The sequence below is a fragment of the Balaenoptera acutorostrata genome, chromosome 18 (assembly GCF_949987535.1).
Source record: "Balaenoptera acutorostrata chromosome 18, mBalAcu1.1, whole genome shotgun sequence".
Classification (NCBI taxonomy): domain Eukaryota; kingdom Metazoa; phylum Chordata; class Mammalia; order Artiodactyla; family Balaenopteridae; genus Balaenoptera; species Balaenoptera acutorostrata.
In genome coordinates, this window is record NC_080081.1 from 45,977,946 (window position 1) to 45,999,396 (window position 21,451).

General features: G+C 34.7%; 1 long non-coding RNA gene across 1 annotated transcript; it reads right to left on the minus strand.

The window, feature by feature from the left end:
- Positions 1–1,304: 1,304 nt before the first annotated feature.
- Positions 1,305–7,331, minus strand: LOC130705614 (uncharacterized). The gene is made up of 3 exons (XR_009005932.1): positions 7,143–7,331; positions 1,887–2,103; positions 1,305–1,435 (listed from the first exon to the last, which is right to left on the minus strand). It is a non-coding gene; the product is annotated as an uncharacterized LOC130705614 (long non-coding RNA).
- Between the last annotated feature and the right edge of the window lie 14,120 nt (positions 7,332–21,451).

Below are 21,451 nucleotides of genomic sequence, written 5' to 3' on the forward strand. Positions count from 1 at the left end.
CGGAAAGCAGAAAGCTGAATAAGCTTACAGCTTGGGGGCCACCACATTTCCCCCTTTTTAAATTATTTTTTAAAGCTTGATAATGTAGTTTTAAGCCATGAACATCCTGACGCAAGACAGCGAGGCGCCCCATTACAAATCTGACAACACAAGGTAATAAACCGATCACCAATAAAAGTAGTACACCAATTGATATCAGGCCTGAGAGCCCTCCATGAATCCATTGTATCGGATTTAGCCCTTGTAGTTGATCTAATAATCCTTGAATCAAATTCTGGGGTCCATCTTCGTCCAGGTGGGCCTCTTGAATAGCTTGTATTTCGGCATTTAACTTTTGAATATCAAGGCTAATGTGTCCATCAGTCCATATACTTAATATATGCATTTTTACTTTTTCCCAATCCCATTGTGAATCATTATATAAATGTTGAGTTACACAAATCCAGGTATATTTGGCATGACAAATCAAACGCATTTTTAATTTTAAAGCCATAACTTGATCCCCTATTCCTATTAGAACATTTTTAAATTCATCTACTTCCGTTTTTAGTTGGGTATCAATATGACTTTGTAGGGCTAATGCTACACTAGTATTTTTAGATAACTGATTAACATAATGAGCCTGGTGAATAGTTTGTGAAAGAGCAATCCCAGCAGTGGCCGCAGTAGCAGTTAAAGCTGCTAAGGCTAGGATTGAACATATTAGAACACCTATAAATCTCTTTGGTCGTTTTAATGCTTCAGTCAATTCCAGCCAGGCTTGCATGCCAGTGTTATGATACCATGGTTCAGACAAATTAACAGGTAACATTATATAAGAAGGTTGCTTCATAATCATAACAGATGCAGATCCTTTAACGGGCAAAACACAACTACTAAAGATACAATTAACACAAGTAATATTATAACCTATAGGATTCATAGTGTTTTCTACAATTAAATCTCCAATCAATAAAGCATAAGGAGGAGCGACGCAAGTAATCACCGGTCTATAAGAAAAGGATAAGGCAAGTTTCCAGAATTCCCATTGCTTGTAAAAAACAAGGCTGTTATTATTAACGGGGACAGAAGAAGCTAGTATGGTGCCATTATCATAATCTAAAGTCCACCAGACAGAGGCTTTGGTCCATGTATCGTTACAAACAGGAAACTCAGACTGCGGGAATTCAGAAGCCATAAAAGCAGGAAACTGTATTCCTGTGACAGCCTTTACGACCGTAATTTGATGTCCAGCTAATAACGTCCCTTGATTACCCATGGTAGTTTCAATACACAAATAATGTCCAGTATCTTTCATCCTCAAGCGATATATGCATAGAGAATGATCCAACGAAGTATTAGAAGCAAGCTTAGTTACTCTAGCATTCATGTGAATGGGAACGTTATCCTTATACCAAAATACAAAGGTGGATAAATCTTCTCGTCTAGAAACAGTCTGTTTGCAAGGAAGACAAATATTAGATCCCACAGCTTTATAATTTTTACGTAAATGAGTAAAAAATTGAGAATTTACAGTGGTTTGGTAAGAAATAGCATGTTCTAAAGCAACAGCCTTAACACAACCCGAATTGGTACTCATAGGACTTAAACAAACAGGGGGAGTATTAAACCAATTAGAGTAATTAACAGAAGTATTAGTAATAGGCAAATTCCCTAGCACTCTTCCAAAAGTAGAATCATTATAGAAAATTGGAAGGTCAGCTTCAGACCATGTAACAGGTTGTAATAAAGGAGGATCGGGTACATAAGCCCAATAAGATTTAGCCTCTATAGGTGGGGCTGCCAATACAGCTATCATGGCTAAAAAAAAGGTAAGAGGAGAGCGAGGATGAGCACTCTCCTCCATAATCTTACGTGCTTGAAATACTAAACATTGCAATTGATACCAAGTAATTTGATTTCGATCTCCCCTCGCCTCCCTGACAAGTTGTCTCCTACTCCGTCGCCGCATTCTTCTCGTCCGCCGGGGGAACCGGTTGGGGTGTGCTGTGGTCGATTGCGAGAGCCTCAGGCGACGCATTCTTCGAGTCAGGGTGTTTATTGGTGATGGCATGATAATGTCGAACCAAGCGCTCCGGGAGCCACCGCGGAGAGTCTGCCTCCCTAGGGAAAACACAAACATGGCCTCGGCCCCAGACTAAAACAGGGTCTGGTCCATGCCAAAGGTTAGTCATGGGATCTTTCCATTTAACAAGCGCTTTTTCAGGAGGGGTTCCAGAAAGACCTGTAAACAATCGTTCATAAGGCGTGTGACTAAATGCATCTAAAGTTAAAAAAATTAAAATAAATAAAGCATGATTAAGCATAATCTGAGGAGATCTATCATATTCCCCCTTTTTTATTTTTTGTAATGTAATTTTTAATTGTTGGTTGGCACGTTCTACAATACCTTGACCCTGAGGATTGTAGGGAATGCCTGTTTTATGTGAAATATGGAAAGTTGCACAAAAATTGGCAAAAGCTTTACTCATATATCCTGGAGCATTATGTGTTTTTAAAGCTTTAGGAATTCCCATAGATGCAAAACAATGAAATAAATGAGTAATTACATATTTAGTAGATTCCCCAGCCAAAGGTGTAGCACATATAAAATTAGAGTAAGTATCAACAGTTACATGAACAAATTGTAATTTACCAAAAGAGGGAATATGAGTAACACCCATTTGCCAAAGATGATGAGGGAGTAAACCCTGAGGATTGACTCCAAATTGTGGAACAGGAAGGTGGGGTAAACATTTAGAGCAGGACTTAACAATGTATCTGGCTGTTTCTCTAGAAATAGAGAATTGTTTTTGAAGCATAGCAGCAGATTGATGATGTAAATTATGTGATTGTGTAGCAAGATCCTGAGGTTGAGATAAACTTAAGGCTATAATCTTTGTATTTTCGTCAGCCAATTGATTTCCCAAAGACAATGGGCCAGGGAGACCTGAATGGGCTCGAATATGTAATATGGCTACAGGAAAGTCATGCTGACGAATAATCTTTTGTAGTTGAAAGAAAGTCTGAAACAATTGAGAATCAACAGTATTGCCAATTATAGCGGTTTCTATGTTACGCAAAATAGTAACCAAATAATGGCTATCCATATAGAGATTAAAAGAACAATGTGAAAAGGTTTGAAAAGCCAAGGAAATCGCATGTAATTCAACTCGTTGGGCAGAGGTATGATCTGTTTGTTCTTTATGAAGTAAGTCATCAGAAATAACCACAGCGATGCCATTGGCAGAACCATCAGTAAAAACATTTGGGGCATTGAGAATAGGAGTTGAACAGATAGTTTTAGGAAAAATAAATAGATGTTGAGTAGCAAAATGAAGGCGCTTATTAGAAGGATAATGATTATCAATAATTCCTGAATATCCAGCAAAAGCAAGAGCCCAAAAATCAGAGACAAATAATAGCCAAGAATATTGATAAGTAGTATAAGGTATAATAATAGAATTTGGTTCATACCCTACCAACTGAATATTTCTTTTACGATCCAATTGAACAAGGGTTGCTATTAACTCATAATAAGGTGTAATGACTTTATTAGGCGTATTTTTCATATGAATCCATTCAAGAATTCCTGTTTCTTGCCACAATAAGGCGGTAGGGGTATGTGACGTAGCACAGGTTATTAATAGTATAGGTAAAGAAGGCTCAATTCTAGTTAGCTGAGCAGATTGTATTGCTTTGTTTACAAGCTTGAGTGCTTGTTGAGCTTCAGAAGTTAAAATACGAGGGGAAGAAGGATCAGGACTTCCCTTTAGGATATTAAAAAGAGGCTGTAACTGACCCGTAGTTAATTTTAAAGAAGGTCGCAGCCAATTAATATCTCCTAATAACTTTTGAAAATCATTTAAAGTTTTAAGAACGTCAGTCCGTATCTCTATCTTCTGAGGTGTAATATTATAATTTGTGATATACTTACCAAGATATGAGAAAGGTGGGTTCATCTGTACTTTGTCAGCAGCAATGACTAGTCCTGATCGTGACAAATGACTTTGAAGGGAATTATAAGCCTTAAGTAAAATATGTTTATCAGAATAAGCAAGTAATAAGTCATCCATATAATGAATAAAATATATCTGAGGGAACTGTTTACGAACAGGGGCAATAACTTGCGCTACAAACTGTTGACATAAAGTAGGACTATTAGCCATACCCTGAGGCAGCATTTTCCATTGATAACGTTGCATAGGTTCTATAAAATTTAAAGAGGGTAAGCTAAAAGCAAATCGTAACTTATCAGCCGGATATAGAGGAATAGTAAAAAAGCAATCCTTAAGATCAATAATAATAATCATATAATTTTTAGGTATGGCTGCAGGAGAAGGCAAACCTGGTTGCAGAGCTCCCATAATTACCATAGTTTGATTAACAGCACGTAAATCTTGCAATAAACGATACTTTCCCGATTTTTTCTTTATAACAAATGTAGGAGTATTCCAAGGGCTATTAGACTTTTCTAGTCTGCCCAAAGCAAGCTGTTCATTAATTATATTATGGGCCGCCATTAATTTCTCCTTAGAAAGGGGCCATTGGTCCACCCAGACAGGATTATCAGAAATCCAAGTTATAGGGTCAGCATGTGGTGGAGGAGAATCCAAGGCCCCTAGAAAAAACCCAAGCCTGTTTTATCCCGTTTATTATCAGTCTGTAAGGGTAATTTATTTCCCTGTTGATTTTTTCCCAAACCATTCCTAGGATCATACCCTTGATTTAACAATATATTAGTTACAGTTGGGTTGGGACTAAGAAATAGGATTCCCATTTGTTGTAATATATCTCTTCCCCAAAGGTTAACTGGCAATCCGGGCAATACGTAGGGTTTGAATATTCCTTGATTACCTTCAGCATCCTGCCAATGTAGGTATTGTGAACTTTGTTGTGGAGAATTAGATTGGCCAATACCTTGTAACTGTGTAATGGTTTGGTGCACGGGCCAATTTTTTGGCCAATGTATAAATGAAATAACAGAAACATCAGCACCAGTATCTAATAACCCAGAAAAAGGCCTTCCATTTATTTTTAATACCAATTGTGGTCTTTCCCTACCAATTTGTTGAATCCAATAAACTGCATCAGAGGAACCGAAAGCCCCAGTTCCTCTTTTGTTATGTTGTAAAATTTTTCCTTCTGGTATATATGGAATTAATAGAAGCTGAGCTATTCGCATACCGGGCGTGATAAGAAAAGATCCTTTTGATGTTTGAACCATAACCTTTAATTCCCCTTCATAATCAGCATCAATCACCCCAGGAATAATAGTTAAGCCTTTCATACACATACTACTTCTTCCAAGGATTATACCAACCGTTCCCTGGGGTAAAGGCCCAAAAGTTCCCGTAGGAAGGGCTTGGGGTCCCATATCCGAGGTTAATAAGAATTGGGTGGAGGCACAGAGGTCCAGTCCTGCACTATTTGGCGTGGCCCTTTGAAGGGAGGAGATTCCATTCCCTGAGGAACAAAGGTCTGAGCTGGAGACGGTGGAGCAGGTTGTGGGGGGATTATTGACATTGCTCCAATTGTTTGATGGGGCCGGAGCAGGCCCCTCCGGAAGTTTCCCGACAAGGGAGTTCCATCTTTATGAGTCACTGATCGACATTCTTTAGCCCAATGCCGTCCTCCTTGGCATCGGGGACAAATTGTGGGAGGAGGAGATTTACCTTGAGGCACAGAATTTACGACAGGCATAATAGGAGTATCAACAGTACAATTTTTTGCAAAATGACCTGGCTTCCCACATTTAAAACAGTTTTTACTTTTAGCATTTGGCCCAAATCCTGCCTTAGTTAGGGCTGCAGCTATAGCTGCTCCCTGTAAGTAAGATGATCCAATATCAGAACAAACTCGAATATAATCCTCTAAATTTCCTTTCCTTTTCCATGGACGTATAGCTGCTTGACAAATATTATTAGCATTTTCGAAAGCCAATTGTTTGATGATAATTGCTCCAGAAGGACCATCAGAAATAATTCTATTAACAGCCTGTAATAATCTAGCCACAAAATCAGCATAAGGTTCATCTGCCCCTTGCCTTATTTTAGCAAGGTCTTCAGTCCTAGTGGAGGCAGGTAAATGTTTCCATGCATGTAGAGCTATATGATTGATCTGAGCATAAGCCACAAAAGGGAAAGCTAATTGATCCTGTAATAACTGATGTTGTCCTTCCCCAATCAACATCTCATAATTTACTAGCACATTATGTGCAGTATTTCTTTCAGCTTGTTCAGCAGCCTTTTCATAATATTCTGATTTCCAAAGTAAATAGTCGCCACCAGTGAGACAAGCACGAGCAATAGATTTCCAGTCTGCTGGAGGCAATGCTTCTGTTGCAATAGTATCCAACATAGTAATAGTGAAAGGGGCTATAGGCCCATATTGTGCACAGGCTGCTTTTAAATCTTTCAAAACCTTAAAGGAGAGAGGCTGATATTCCCGATTATTTTGTTGTGGATTTTGAGGATTGGGTCGTTCCACCACCGGACAGCAGAATAAAGGATCCTCCCCTCTATTAAGAGCTCCCCGTACTGCTTGTTGTAAAGGACTAAGCTTAGGAGGGATAGGGACAGAGACATGTAATTGCTGTAACTGCGGAAGAATATTTTCATCAGGATATTTTTCAGCCTCATATTTGGCTTCTTCACCCGCTAAATCAAAAGAAAAGTCATCATCATCAAGTGAATTAACACTCTTTATCCTCGGTGGCAACGGAGGAGCAGTAGCTACTGCAGCAATATGTTCTACAGATTTAGCTGTTAATTTTGGAACTGAATCATAAATTGGATTAAAACAATCTCTTATTAAATTCCACAAGCTAAAAGTGGAAACTGAAACAGAAGATGGTCCATGTGCTTTATGATATTTAGATAACTCATCTTCTACACGAGTCCAAATTGCTAAGTCCACTGATCCTCCTTCAGGGAACCAAGGACAAGCATCATATACTAATTGCAAAAATTCCAGAAGTTGTGAGGTAGTTACCTTAGTTCCACGGGCTTTTAACATTGAAAGCAAAACCTGAGCAAATAAATCACGCTCCTTAGAGCCCTTTTGTCCCATATTATTTTACTTCTGACTCTTTCTCGAGTTACCGTCCTAAAAATGAAATTATTTCTTGTGGCCACACTATCTCACTCGAGAGTTCTACTTACCTGAAATCTTCCGAAATGCCTCACGCACTCAGGTCCCTGTTCGGGCGCCACTTGCCGCAGACCGGCTGCAGAAAGCTAGAAGTTCCTGGCGGTGAGGGGTAAGGAACTGAAAAGCACCAGTATGGGGTCAGAAGGGCCAAGACAACTGATGGTTGCAAGGCAAGTTTATTCAAAGAGCATGAATGTATATATAGGTTTAGTACGGAACGAATATTAGACAATAAATCAGTAAACCTTGTATTTCCACATAATTCTGTCGCCACTATCTATGCGTCAGCATGCCTTATGGGCCATTCTTTGGAGATACAGACTTCCCCCTCAGGGCAGCACGTCCTTCTTCTGGGGAACAACCAGGGGCTCTTAGATCCAGAGCAGGCACCTGGAACGAAACTGGCCGCAAGCCATTTTCCTTTTTTACGCTCAATACCGCAGCGTCAGGAGTGCATACCAAGAAAGAGACAAGCAGTTCTCCGGAAAGCAGAAAGCTGAATAAGCTTACAGCTTGGGGGCCACCACATGAGGCTTTTGGAAGGTGATTAAGTCATAAGGGCAAAGCTCTCATGAATGAGATTAGTGCCCTTTTAAAGGAGACCTCGGTCCGTTCTCTTGCCCCTTCCACCATGGAAGACACAGTGAGAAGATGGTCAGGCTTTCACCAGACACTAAATCTGCTGGTACCTCAATCTTGGACTTCCCCGCTTCCAGAACTGTTTAAGCCACCCTGTCTATGGTATTTTGTTATAAAAGCCCAAAGAGACTAAGATGGTATCTCAGTGGAAAAATAGACTTGAAAATCTCAACCAGAAAAATTATTACAAATCCAAATTGTCATATCAGAAGTGTTTTTTGTTTTCACTATTCATCATGTAATCCAAATTCAATTTCATTTAAAAAAAAAACCTCCATTATTTAGAACTTTGTGAATAATTACATTTTATGTTCGTTCCCTTCTGAGAATTTAATATGAAGAAATTTGGTAAAAATCATGAGTGTTTTTTTGTTTTTGCCTTAGTAGCAATTTTTAATTTTTTTTTTTTTTTTTTTTTTTTTTTTTTTAGGGTAGCTGTATATAGAGCTTCTTGAGCTCTAGTTTTTCCTAATATCCCTCCATGAAATTTTGAAATAGGTATACTGAATATCTGTTTATGAAAAACTGCATGTATATCTATGCTTTGTATGCAAAAAACACAGTAAAAAGATTACATTATTTAATTCAACACATGGTTAAGAGTTACTAGAATAATATTAAGAATGACAAAATCAAATTTTCAAGTTAAAAGTAAACTTAAAATTTAAAAGGTGGTAACATTTAACTTAACTCAATGTATTTGCTGAGTAATTTTAATGTAATTTATATGCATATACAAATTGGAATGTATGAAATTACTTATGAAAATTATGCTAATATATTATATAAATACATAACAGTGTAAAGTTTTAAAATGTTCCAAAATTATTTTCCCAAGCAAAACTAAAAAAAAAAAAAAATTAAATAGTAAGTAAATTTCCAAAAAAAAAAATATTTTTAATGCACTTAGCTTTTAATTTTGCTCAAAATGAGAAACAAATGTATACCTTAACTAACTGCAAGATATTCATTCAGATACTGTTGACATATTTTTGTTTTCAACACCTGGCATAATGAATTATGGATTAAATAAATTTTATAGAATTAAACAATAACATATAAATTATTTCTATTTAATTATCAAAATCCAAGTCACCCACAAAAACACTGAAGCTCAAACATAAATAATGTCCACAAAGCATCCAATAGTAGCCCATAGCATGTGCAGACCACCTGTCACAATTGTCTGTCTGATCACAGTCATATATATGTACTAATGTATCTTTCATAACTCAGTGCCAATGATGCCCATGTCAAACCCAAGAAAACCAAACAAGAGTAAGTTTTAAGGAATATGATTTTGTTGGTGCAGTAAAGCTTTGGAGGCTATAATCATGTATAAGTGTTTTTTTTGCTTCTTCCCCAGAACCTATTTCCTTCCCTTTTAGAGTTGCATTGCCCCTGTTGAGATTTAATACCCTAGAGTCATAGTTTTTTTTAAGCTATAAAAATTATATGGTTCAATATCCTCAATTGTAAAAAAAAAAAAAAGGAAATTATGCCAGAAGTTATTATTTTTCTCTGATTGTAAAAACAGAAATTAAACATTTTTGATACTAAGATATTGTCTGTTATATAAAGATAGTTGCTTTATTCTTCTATATTTTTCTATGTATTTCATTATTTTTCCAGTAAAAACTGGTAATTTAACAAAACAAAATTAACATATTATTAGTAATTTAAAATATTTGTTGAAGTTAGCTTTTGTCAATAAGTTAATTTCTCAACTTCTTTGTAACAGCTCAGTATTAAATAATTGCATCTCTCTTCAATTAAAGAACTGCTTGAAACCAACTTTTTATTCTAGAAAACAGGGTGCAATTCAGAATGAGAGCAGCATATGTTCTTGAATGCCAAAACAGCAACTCTCTTTTTGTAAATGAATAAACACTAAAAAATAATGACTGTTTGCTTCCCAAGCCTGAGTTAACATGAGGTTTATTATCTTCATCTTCATGCATCTCCAAACCCACCAGAAAGAGAGGGAACTCCTCCATGTAAAACAATAAGGAAGATATTGTGTGTGTGTGTGTGTGTGTGTGTGTGTGTGTGTGTGTGTGTGTGTGTGTGTTGGACTCTGTATAAATATAGTTGCATATCAAATAAAAGCAGAAGCTCAGACTATTAGCAGTAAATTAAAAATTAAATGGTATTAATGTTAGGTAGTTAGTCAGACATTAGCAGCAAGGAAGTGACCGTGGTGAGAAAGACAAGAGGAAATCGAGTCACACACCAGCCATCTGTGGACTCTCCCTTGACCACACCCAGAACGGGTGAAACTATGGTCATGTGGTGGGAAGCTTATCCTGATAAAGAGGGGCACAGTAACACTAGGGGACTTCCCTGGGCTGCACTTGCCCAGACCAGACAGGCATACAACCTATAGTAAACCCAAACTCATTAATCTACATGTGGTTTTGCACCCCCGAGTGGGCGTTTCTTAGTGATTCAAGGGTGAGAGCATGCGCAACAGTAAACTTGTTCCGTAGCTCAGGACTGTCAATCAAATAATGATCCCCTGTCACTCACCCGCGCCTCCCTGGAAAATGCTCCTTAAAAGTGCCCTTAAGCCTGTATGGGAATGCTGCTTTCAATTCACAGAAACAGTCCTTTCTCTCTCCCTCTGGGAGTGTACCTTTGCTTTGATGAACTTTGATTTGGGCTCGCTTCACTTCGCTGAAACAGCCTGCTCTCTCTCTCTTTCTCTCTCTCCTTCTCTGAGAGTATACCTATGCTTTAATAAACTTTGCTTTGTGCTTAAGCTGAACATGATAGTTTGCAATCTTTCTTTGGTATTGTGAACCAAGATTGCTGGTCTGGGCCTTCCGTTGATCTCCTCAGTTAAAGCTATTTTGTTACAACGCACGTCCACCCAGTGACATTAATGGTGAAAATATTTCTCTGTCATACAATGAGAATATTAAAACCTTTCTGACACACTATTTGATTTTTTTTCTACATCTGCATAGATGATTAAGGGTATTCCTTAAATCATAGTAAATATAGCCTTAATAGTATTTTTATTTGTTTGATGTAGTTTTGTTTTTATATTTCTTTTTTAGAAAATATAAAGGAAATACTGTGTGATATTTCTGAAAATGTATAGGAAACAGCACTTACAATTCAGAATGCAATTCCTTCAGCTAAAAAGGGACTGTGTTTTGAGTTAGAGGACAGAGTATGACACAAGAGTTTTACAGTGTCCTGAGCACTTTAACTTCACTATGGAATAAACTTAATAAGTAAAGAAGCATGTCCTTGGCTAACATGTTACTTAATAAAGTTTCTCAGAGGTAAATTTAAAATTCTCAGCAAAATTTTTGGATATCAAACATGAATGCAAAGACACTTATCTATACTCTCTCATTTATCTATTATCTCAATACCTATTTATTAGATACTGCAGCTAATGCCTTAATAAAGCTTAAATGTGAAAGAGTAGATTGGCAAGTAAATCAACAAATAGAATACAGTTTTAAATGTTCTGAAATATGTTATGACTGAGATCATAAGAGCACCTCCAAGAAAAGGCAATAGAAGGGATGACCTAGGAAAGTTTCCAAAAAAGGTGAGGTCTAAGTTCTATTTTTAAAAACATGTAGCCATAATGTAGTTGGTTAATGAGGAAAGACTTTTAAAATAGGGCAAAGCATCTGCAGAAGTATGGAAGAGTATCACTCTATCACATGAATAAGAAATTGTAAGTATGTCAGTGCAATTACAATGTAGGGTATAAATGAAAGGAATGGTACAATTTGAGAGGATAGAATTAACAGTAAACAAATCATGAATAATTTTATGATAAGACTAAAGCATATGATGGTTCACAAAATCAATGTGGGACCTAATTAAAATACTGTGAAAAGTGAAGCAACGATTTGCATTTTAGTTATTTTGGGAACTTGAATGAAAGACACACATGAGAAAAGCAAACTTGAGGAAGTGAGGTACTTTTCAGTTTGGCGTTCTGATTTCTAGTTATGGCACATTGATTTGTTTGTACTAACATTCTCACAGATAACAGCTATAGAATTTGAGATAGATGATAGATAAATATATAGAAAGATAGATAAAGAAAACAAATATTTGAAGGCCCTATGGAGTAACAAATATAAGGCAAGAACTAAAAAAAGAGTTAGTCTTGAAAGATGTCCATTTGGGCTTGCTATAATAAAAATACCATAGACAGGGTGGCTTATAAAAAACAGAAATTTGTTTCATGTTGCTCTGGAGGCTAGGAAGTCAAAGGTCTAGGTGTTGGCAGATTTACTCTCTGGTGAGAACCTGGTTCATTGGTGGCTGCCTTTACTCTCTGTACTCACATAGGGGAAGAGTTGAAGGAGCTCTCTTTCATAAGCCTCTAATCTCATCTCCTCACAAAAGCCCCACCCTCAAATACCATCAAGTTGGGGATTAGGTTTCAACATATGAATTTACAGGGGTGAAGGTGGGAAGAAGGGTCAAAGCATTCATTCTATAACAAAGGTTTAGCCCTGAAAACACCGAACTGCAATGAGTGAGATTTGCCAGTTTGCACTTTTTGATTTAGGTCATTTCTCAACACAGAAAACTTGCTAGAGGCAGTGGCAAGCTGCAGCCCTACTGACTTGAATGGTCAGAGACACTTGTCAGGACAAGCAGAGCAAATCAACAGAGGTAATGAAAGATAGTCACAGCTGTGGGAAAGTGTTTATGCATACAAACACCAAATATTGGGCTGATTACTAAACTACAAATGTGTAGGGGAGTTACAAGTAGGACTATAAAAAGAACAAAAACAGAAAGCTGAAATCACTGAGTGGATATTTCAGCTGCTAAACATCTGAGGGAGGCATGGTCTCACATTTGATTTTAACCAGTTAATGACCTGATAGAACAAAAATAAATACTCCTCAGAAGAATATAATAGAATTCAGAACCTTTGCAATATGCCATTATCAATGAAAAAATGTTGCCTGCCATATCAGTAAATGAAGGGTGTTGCAGTCTTTAAGCCATCATATTATAACTGCCCCAGTGGTAAGCCCTGAGGAAACTCAGGGTAGAAACAGGATGCCCACCATCTAGCAGTCAGTCACTGCAGCCACTTCCAGTGGTACCCCCTGAGGAGACTCAGGATGAGAAAGCACAGCATACTGGACCCAGATAGCTGAGGTGCACATGAAGGGGATGATTTCAGTGAGCCCAGACTCTTTCATCTTCCCATACATAGAAAAATGCTAAATTTCTTAACTTGAGATATCTGGTTTTCCTTAATTAAGAGTAATCTTTTTATGTTCTGACTCTCTAGTTTTTGTTGCAAAAACTCCTGTATTTACTGGTGTACTCCCTTACCCCTTGGGAGCAGTCCCTTAGAGTTATCTGAGAGCCTGTCTCCCAGGATCAAGTCCTCAGTTTTGCCCGCCAAATAAAGCATAATTCTCAACTTTTAGGTTGTGCTTTTTTTTTTCAGTTGACACCATCCACAATATCCAATTAAGAATTATAAACTTACTAAACCTGTAAATAAACAGAAAAATGTGATCATTGTTGAGATTAAAAAAAAGTCAAAAGGGAATGAGCCCAAGCACAAAGATGTTGCCATTAGAAGAAAAGAACTAAAAAAATAAAAGTCGCTTGTGTATTTAACAGCAGATTGAAGATGGCAGATACTAGAGTCATTAGACTTTAAAATAAATTATTGGAAATAATCCAATAAAAAATTAGAGAGAAAAAAATGATTCAAAAAAAAAAAAAAAGACTCAGTGACAAGTGGGAAAATATCAAGATATCAAACATACATGTAATTGGAGTTCCAGAAAAAGGGGATAGAATAAATGAACAGAATAAAATATTTTCATAATCAATAGTTCAAAACATCCCCAAATTAGTAGAAACTTTAAACTTAGATATTCAGCAAAGTCAATGAGATGAATCTCCCAAAGAGACATAAATACAAATAAAATCCACCTAAGCAAATATAATCACACTGAGAAAAATTGAAAGATGGAGACAAAACCTTGACAGTACTCAGAGAAAATTCACACGTTACATTCAGGAAAACTAAAATATGCTTGACATCTGATTATATATCAGAAAGAATGGGGGCAAGAAGATAAGTGCAGTTTTAAATGCAAGGAGAAATTTAAACATATGCCAAAGCAGAGTCTATATCTGGCAAAACAATCCTTTAAAATTAAAGATGAGAGTACTATTAAGGCTATGATGGTAGAATGGAAACCAGATTTCTCCTCCGGCTATAAACAACAAAAACAAAACATATGACAACAGAGAAACAAATAAGCAAAAACAGCTTTCAGGTATTGGAAAACAGACAGAGAAGGACAGTGTCTCCTAAGAAAGGAAAACAAATTAGGTAAGCCCTACAATTGCTCCATATTATTGCCTGGAGGGAGGCTGCAACATAGACTGGAAAGCCCAAAAAATCTTAGGAGTCCCCTTAAGTTGGAACAACAGAAAAAAAGTTTCTTGGAGGCCACAGTAGCTAAAATATATGGATAAGAGACTCAGAAAAAAGGAAATTACTGAAAAAAATTTGCACCAAAAGAGATCTCAGAAGAACTGCAAATAATTTCTGTAAAATGTTCAGTTGATTATTGACCATCTCATGTGTGTGAGAAATTAACCAAAGATAAGGACCCACATGCACACACACACACACACACACACCAGATTAAAAGAGAAGAAATTTTTTTTGCTTCTCACACATGAGTAAATTTCATCTTCTCATCAGCAACATGGGAGAAAACCTCACACAACATGAAGAATCAGGTAGTATAAAAAGAAGGACTTTTTTTTTCAGTAGAAAGGAAAAAATAGCCCTAAAGGCTGCTTAAGTCCTGAGTGACAAAACTTAAAGCATACCTCAGAACAATCAAATTGCTTCCTAGTAGCTTAATTATCTCCAAGATAAACTACCAGAATATTGAAAGAATTACAGAAATATCTAGTCCACAGAAGAAAAGTCTGGTATTCACTCAAAAATTACAAGGCACAGAAAGAAACAAAAAACTATAATCTATCATAAAGAAAAAAATAAATGTAAACAGACTTAGGAATAACACAGGTGGAAATTCATAGACAAAGACATTAAAATAGTTTTTGTAACTATATTGATATGTTCAAGAAGATAGAGGAAATCAGAACGCTATTCACTAGAGGCATATAAGGTATAGATAGATAATATTCAACTTGAATTCTAGAAGTAAAAATATATAATTTTTCAGACAAAATATACATTATATTGAATTAACAGAAGATAAGACATGGCAGGTAAAATATGAGTGAACTCGATTCATAGATAGAAACTATCTAAATGAAACAGGCAGAAAAAAAGGGGGTGGGACAATAACAACAAAGAACAGAGACCAATGAGTTGTGGAACAACTTCAAGCAGTCAAATAGATTCACGTAATTAGCATTCCAACAGGAGAAGAGAGAGGAGAAATAAATAGTATTTGAAGAAATAATGGTCCAAAAGATTAAAAATTTGATTTAAAAAAGGACCCATAAATTCAGGAAGATCAATCAACACAAGCAAAACTAATGATATGAAAACATAATCAAATTGCTGAAGACCTCTTATAAGGAGAAAACCGTAACAACAGTCAGGAAATTAAAGACATTTTGTACAGAAGAAATAGGTAAGAATTACAGCAGACTTCTCATTGGTGCCAACAAAAATGAGAAGAAAACGAAGAAATACATTTAAAGTACTGGAAAGAAAAAAAAAAAACAAAAACTTCAAACTAGACTTTTATACCTGGTAAACATATATAGGTTTATAACATGTAAAAATAAAATACATGAGAAATACTAGCACAAAGAGTAGGAGATGGGGAAATGAAATATACCCATAATATGCAAAATTATTATACCCCAGATAAAATAGAATAATGTTACCTGAAGATAGACTGTGATACATTAAAACTAGACTAGAAACCCTAAATCTACCACCAAAAGAACACAACAAATAGATATAGTAAATAAGCCAACAAAGTAGAAAAAAATAAATTAGTAAAGTTTCATAAATTAACCCTTTTAATAAGTAAGTTTTCACAATGAAACTTGAAATAAAAAATAATTTTAAAATTTCAAATAACTCAAAATCAGGCAGAAAAAGAGGGAAAAAGACAAACAACCTCAATCATATAAAAATCATATTAATTTTAAAATGGAAAAAACTCTCTATTAAAAGGCAGATAGTTTAAAATTAGTTGAAAACAAAGAACCAAATTTATTTTCTACAAAAGGAAACAACACTTTAAATAAAAGAGCCAAATATCTAGAAGTAAAAGGATTAAAAAAATGATATAGCATGATAATACTAATTGAAGGAAAGGTGGAATGTGTATTAATAATAGTATATTTCATAGCAAAAAGTATTTCCTGCAATAAAGAGGACCATTTCATAATGATAAAGGGATCAATTCATTAACAGGTCATAACAATTCAAAATATTTAAAGGACTAATTACAGAACTTCAAAATGCATTAAATAAATTAAACTACAAGAAGAAATTGAGAAATCCACAATTATAGCTAGAAATTTCAAAACTCTTCTCCCAACAACTGTTAGAAAAAGTAGAAAACCAGTAAGATCATAGAAAACTTGATCAACCAGCTGACCTAATTAACTTCTCTCTATAGAACACTAAATGAAATAAGAGGTGAATAGAATTTTTATATGAACATACACCAAGTAAACTGTATTATGGTCCTAATATCTGAATACATTTAAAACTCTCAAATAATATAAACTATGTCCCTTGACTATATTGTACTTAGTGAAAACTAAAAATAGAACCCTGAAAATTTTAAAATATTTGGACAATTATATATATTTACATTTTTACTAGCAATATATGGTAGTTATGGTTGCTTTACATATTTGTTAACATTTGGTGTTATGTCTATTTAATTTTTGCAATTATAAAGGATGCATAGTAGTGTAACATTGGTGTTTGGATTGTTTAAAATTAATGACTAATGATCTTAGCACTTTTACATATTTTTGCCTATTCAAGTCTCTGACTATATTTTTTTAATTTTCTTTTTTTAATTGACTCAAAAAGCATGTGTATAAATATATATGTGCATATATATATATATATATGTATACACTTCTAAATAACCCTTATATTAAAGAAGAAATCAAAAGGTAAACTAAATTTTAAAGAAAATATACTTTTAAATTTGTGGGATGAAACTGAAGTTCTAATTAAACAAAAATTGCATCCTTAAGTAAAGGCTTAATATAAATTATTTAAATTTATGTTTTAAAATTCTGGAAGGACGTTCAAATAAAAATCCCATTATTACAATGAAATAAATAATATGGAAGAGAGAAAAACAAATGAAATAGAATATAATTATATTTTTTGAAAATATTATTAAATTTGATAATGTCTTTAGAAGACTAAGAGAGAGAGAGAGAGAGAGAGAGAGAGAGACAGAGAGATTGTGCTCATCAAAATACACTTAAGAAAATTAAGAGGCATGCCTCAGGCTGAAGGAACATACTTGTAAAACTTATGTCTGGCAACCTCTGGTATCAGAGTCTATGAGCTGTTAACAAAAAGACAAAAGTTTTTTAGAAGTATTGTTACCAAACTCAGGTCCCACTGCACACAGCTCAAATGTCAATATGAGACAACTATTGGTAGAAACAGAAAAGTTTGCTTTAATCAGAAAGCCAGCAATCTGGGGACAAGGCAGACTCATGTCCTAAAACCAACTCTGAAGATTCTGCTTGGCCATGAATGTTTTTAAAGAGAAAAAGGGGAAGTAATCTCAATTAATCATTGAGATATGGAGTCAGATTCATCGCCATATCCCACTGCATGCAGGCTTGTAGACTCCTTGTTATTCCTTCTGTAGATGCTATCTTGTTCACACAGTTTGTTCACAAGATTACTGAAGGGGAAGCTAGGGAATAGATCTAGTTATCTGTTAATTATTATTCTTCATTTCTATTTCTTTGATCTAAGGAAAGAACCAACAGATTAGGCAAGGTATTGTGTGATCAAAAAATTTGAAAATTGTTCTTGGGCAAGAGATGAGTAGAGCATGGGGGTGCCTGGTTTAAGGTGAGTTACAGTATAGCTTTGCTAAAGTAAGAAGATAAATGGGGTCTCCTGCAGTGAGCTTTTTCTTGCCAAAAGCTGCTTACAAATCTCTACTTAACAGGACATCATTCCGTTTCTATGGGATTATGGGCAAATGTCCATTTTCTGTAACTTCTTCATGCTGACACAGAGTGCCATATTCTCAGAGTGGAAGATGTTGACATGGGTCTGTAGCATCTCTTTGCTGACAATTTTAGTTGTTCATTTACGTACAGGCAGAACAAGCTATGATTATTTTCATTCCCACAATGATACAGATTTTTATGAACAGTAGTGTTAATCCCATTTTCTTAAGGCCAGTTCTAAGAAATGTGCTAGCCATAGATTCAGTACTGCTCAAGATGGAGCAGGTTATGTCATGGCTGCAGTCTGGTCATCATGCAGTTAGCTTTTTGCCTCTGGTGGCAGTTATATTATAGTATCTGTAAAATGACTCAGGAATGTGCATCAGATCCTGAAAGATTCTGTGACTCTATTGTGTTAATCATTAACTGCTTGAGCCTGCTCTTTTGTGACTCTGAGAGGCTTGGGAGACTTCAGCTTTTCTACAAACAAGAGGCAGGAGACATGGAGGGGCCTTTATACTTGGGTGTGTTTTGGGGAGAGTGGGCTGCAGGGTTCTGTTTGGTTTCAGTGTAATGAGCCAAAGACTTTAATAAGCACTTTAAAAAGATATATCAATGGCAAATAAAGATATATAAAAATGCTAAAATCATTAGTCATTAGGGAAATAAAAATTCAAGAAATGTTGTATTATTATACATCCTTTAGAAATACAAAAATTAAGAATACACATAACAGCAAATGCTAGTGAATGTGTAGAGTAACCAGAACTCTTATATATTGCTAGTGAGAATGTAAAATTTTACAAATGCTTAGGAACATATTTTGTCAGTCCCTTAGAAACTGAAATACATCCCTATACTTTGATCAATGACACCATGTGTTGGTATGTACCTGAGAGAAATGAAAATAACAACTTTATTTATAATGGCTAATACTAGAAACAACCAAAAAGTCCATCTATAGGAAAATAGACTCTGCCATATTCACACAATGATACACACTCAGGGGTAAAAACAAACAAAAAAGACTGTTATGTGAAACAACGTGGGCAAATTTTACAAATATATTGAACTAAAGAAGCCAGACACCGAAGATATATTATATGATTCTATTTATATAAATTTCTAGAGCAGGCAAAAGATAGGTAGATAGATAAGTGATAGATAGATCATACATACATACATACATACATACATATATAACTGCTACACACATATATTTAACCATAGCCTCTGAAGATATGAAGGAAGTTACATGATGGAATTTCCTGGCTTGAAAACTTCATAAGGTGTGGAACAAACAAGTTCATCTATTAATCAAAATTGTAATATTAATATTTGTGCATTTCACACATTCATGAATTCACATACACATCATGTAATATGTATAAATTGATGTTAAAATAGGAGTTTCAACCAAGACTCTAAACTGATAGATAGCAAATATTAAAGAGACTGATGAAACAACAATTAAACTAATTGAGTGGAGACTAAAAAAAATTTGTATATTTCAAGTGGTAGAATATTGATAGTTAAGCTAGTTAAGCCTGGTGACTTGATGAATGAGTGAAAGTAAATAGTTAAGAAGTACGAATAAATAAGAAGGAGGTGTTTTGACTACTTATGAGTTTGGATTGAATATACGTAGATAATTATATTGTGCTCTAAAAGTAAAATTAGAATGGTGGGAGCCTTGTTGATATATAAGAAGAAACACTCTGTTTTGAACAAAAAGAGTTTAACATTCCACTTTACTATTTTGGTAGAAGTGTCCAGCAAGCTTTGATTATACAACTTACCAGAAACCTAAATTCAGATGTCTTATTTTTAGAGCAACACACATGCACACACACATATTTTGAGTTTATATATCTGATAATAAGCAAGGACATATTTTTAGTTAAAAGTAGGGATTTAATTATTAAACAGTTGATGTTCATAAACCAGCATAACATTGCTTTATCCACATGAGCAGAATTGCTAATACTACTTGGTGGCTGTAAAAAGCTGGAACAGTATAACTATTTAGTATATAGTAAGAGAAGAAAAGTTAATTTCAGTTAAAATGACTCTTTTTAATTATAGTGACTTAAAACTAAACTGTTGAATCTTTAAATAATAATAGGGTTGCCTGGGGCATAATTTAAATGAACATTATATATTTATGAATTGAGATTTATGTCATTTTTACATGAGAAATCTGATTCTAGATAATTTTAAAATCCACTGTTAGTATTACACTGCTTGGTTCTATTTTTTGCATTTATAATACCAGTGCTAAATTTTCAAAAAAAATTTTAAACAGTATATTTTCACATGTAAAATTGTCAGTTCCATTGTACTTGATATACTATTTGTTGAATTGAAGCACACTGGAAATGCAGTTCTATTTTGCCTACTTTACAATGAATTTACGTTTTATTTTCAGTACTCGTAGACTTAAAATAAATATTCAACAAATCCATTTTATCTGCCTCTGGGCAAAAATGTTTGGCAAAATAAGGCTTTCTTTGTCAAATATTGATGCAAACCAGTAGCTTTTTGTTATTTTACATGCCTCCAAGGAATACTACCTTGAGGCTAACAGAGGGGATGATAAATGCTGAATAACACCCAGCAGAAGTGACACAATACTCAAGAACAGCATTATAACTGACAAATAAAATAAAAACATGCACAAATATAGGGTGAGAAAACAACTTACTAGGGAATAAAATATTTTAAAATTCCACAGTTCATAATGAATTATGGACTGTCAAGAAATAGAAAAATATCCAAACAGAAAAGAAAACATTGGAGAAATAATGATTGTTTCTCCATGGCTTTCTAGATGGTTAAGAAAAAGGACTAAGTCAATATAATGCTTAAATTTACACTATAATAAGAGGGTATATTTTTAAAAGAATGCTTAATAAATTCTAAATTGTATGGACTCATAATTTAATATCTGCAATCTTTTATTTTTACAAAAAAGTAGAGTCACAAATCAGAATTAAAAAAAAATAAACTGAGGCCATTTATAAACTGCAGCATTGAAAAAATTCTACCATTTTGAAAAATGTAAGATGTTATTAGAAACATATAAAAACTTAAATAAAATGAGCAAAAACATCAGTATAGTCTCTGTAAATGGTGTTTGGAAAATGATTCAGGATAATACTCAACAACTAAGAAAATGAATGACTCCCTACTAGAAATCTAGAAACACTTTTTCCTCCCAGGTAGAATTTGTGTGAACACGTTATAAAACAAGACTGCTGAGTCAAAGGTAAAGCTAGATATGAAAAAGCCATATTGCTGATATCCCTGAACGAACAAATTACTTTTGAAATGTGAAATCCTTGAGCAGCTAAATAATATTTTAACTTTCCTTTTTCTTTTTCATTACAAGAAAGAGAAAGTGAGAAAGCAAGCAAGCAAGCAAGCAAGCAAGCAAGAAAAATTATTTAACAATCAAGCCATATATTGGTGCTGTGAATTCTTAATCATT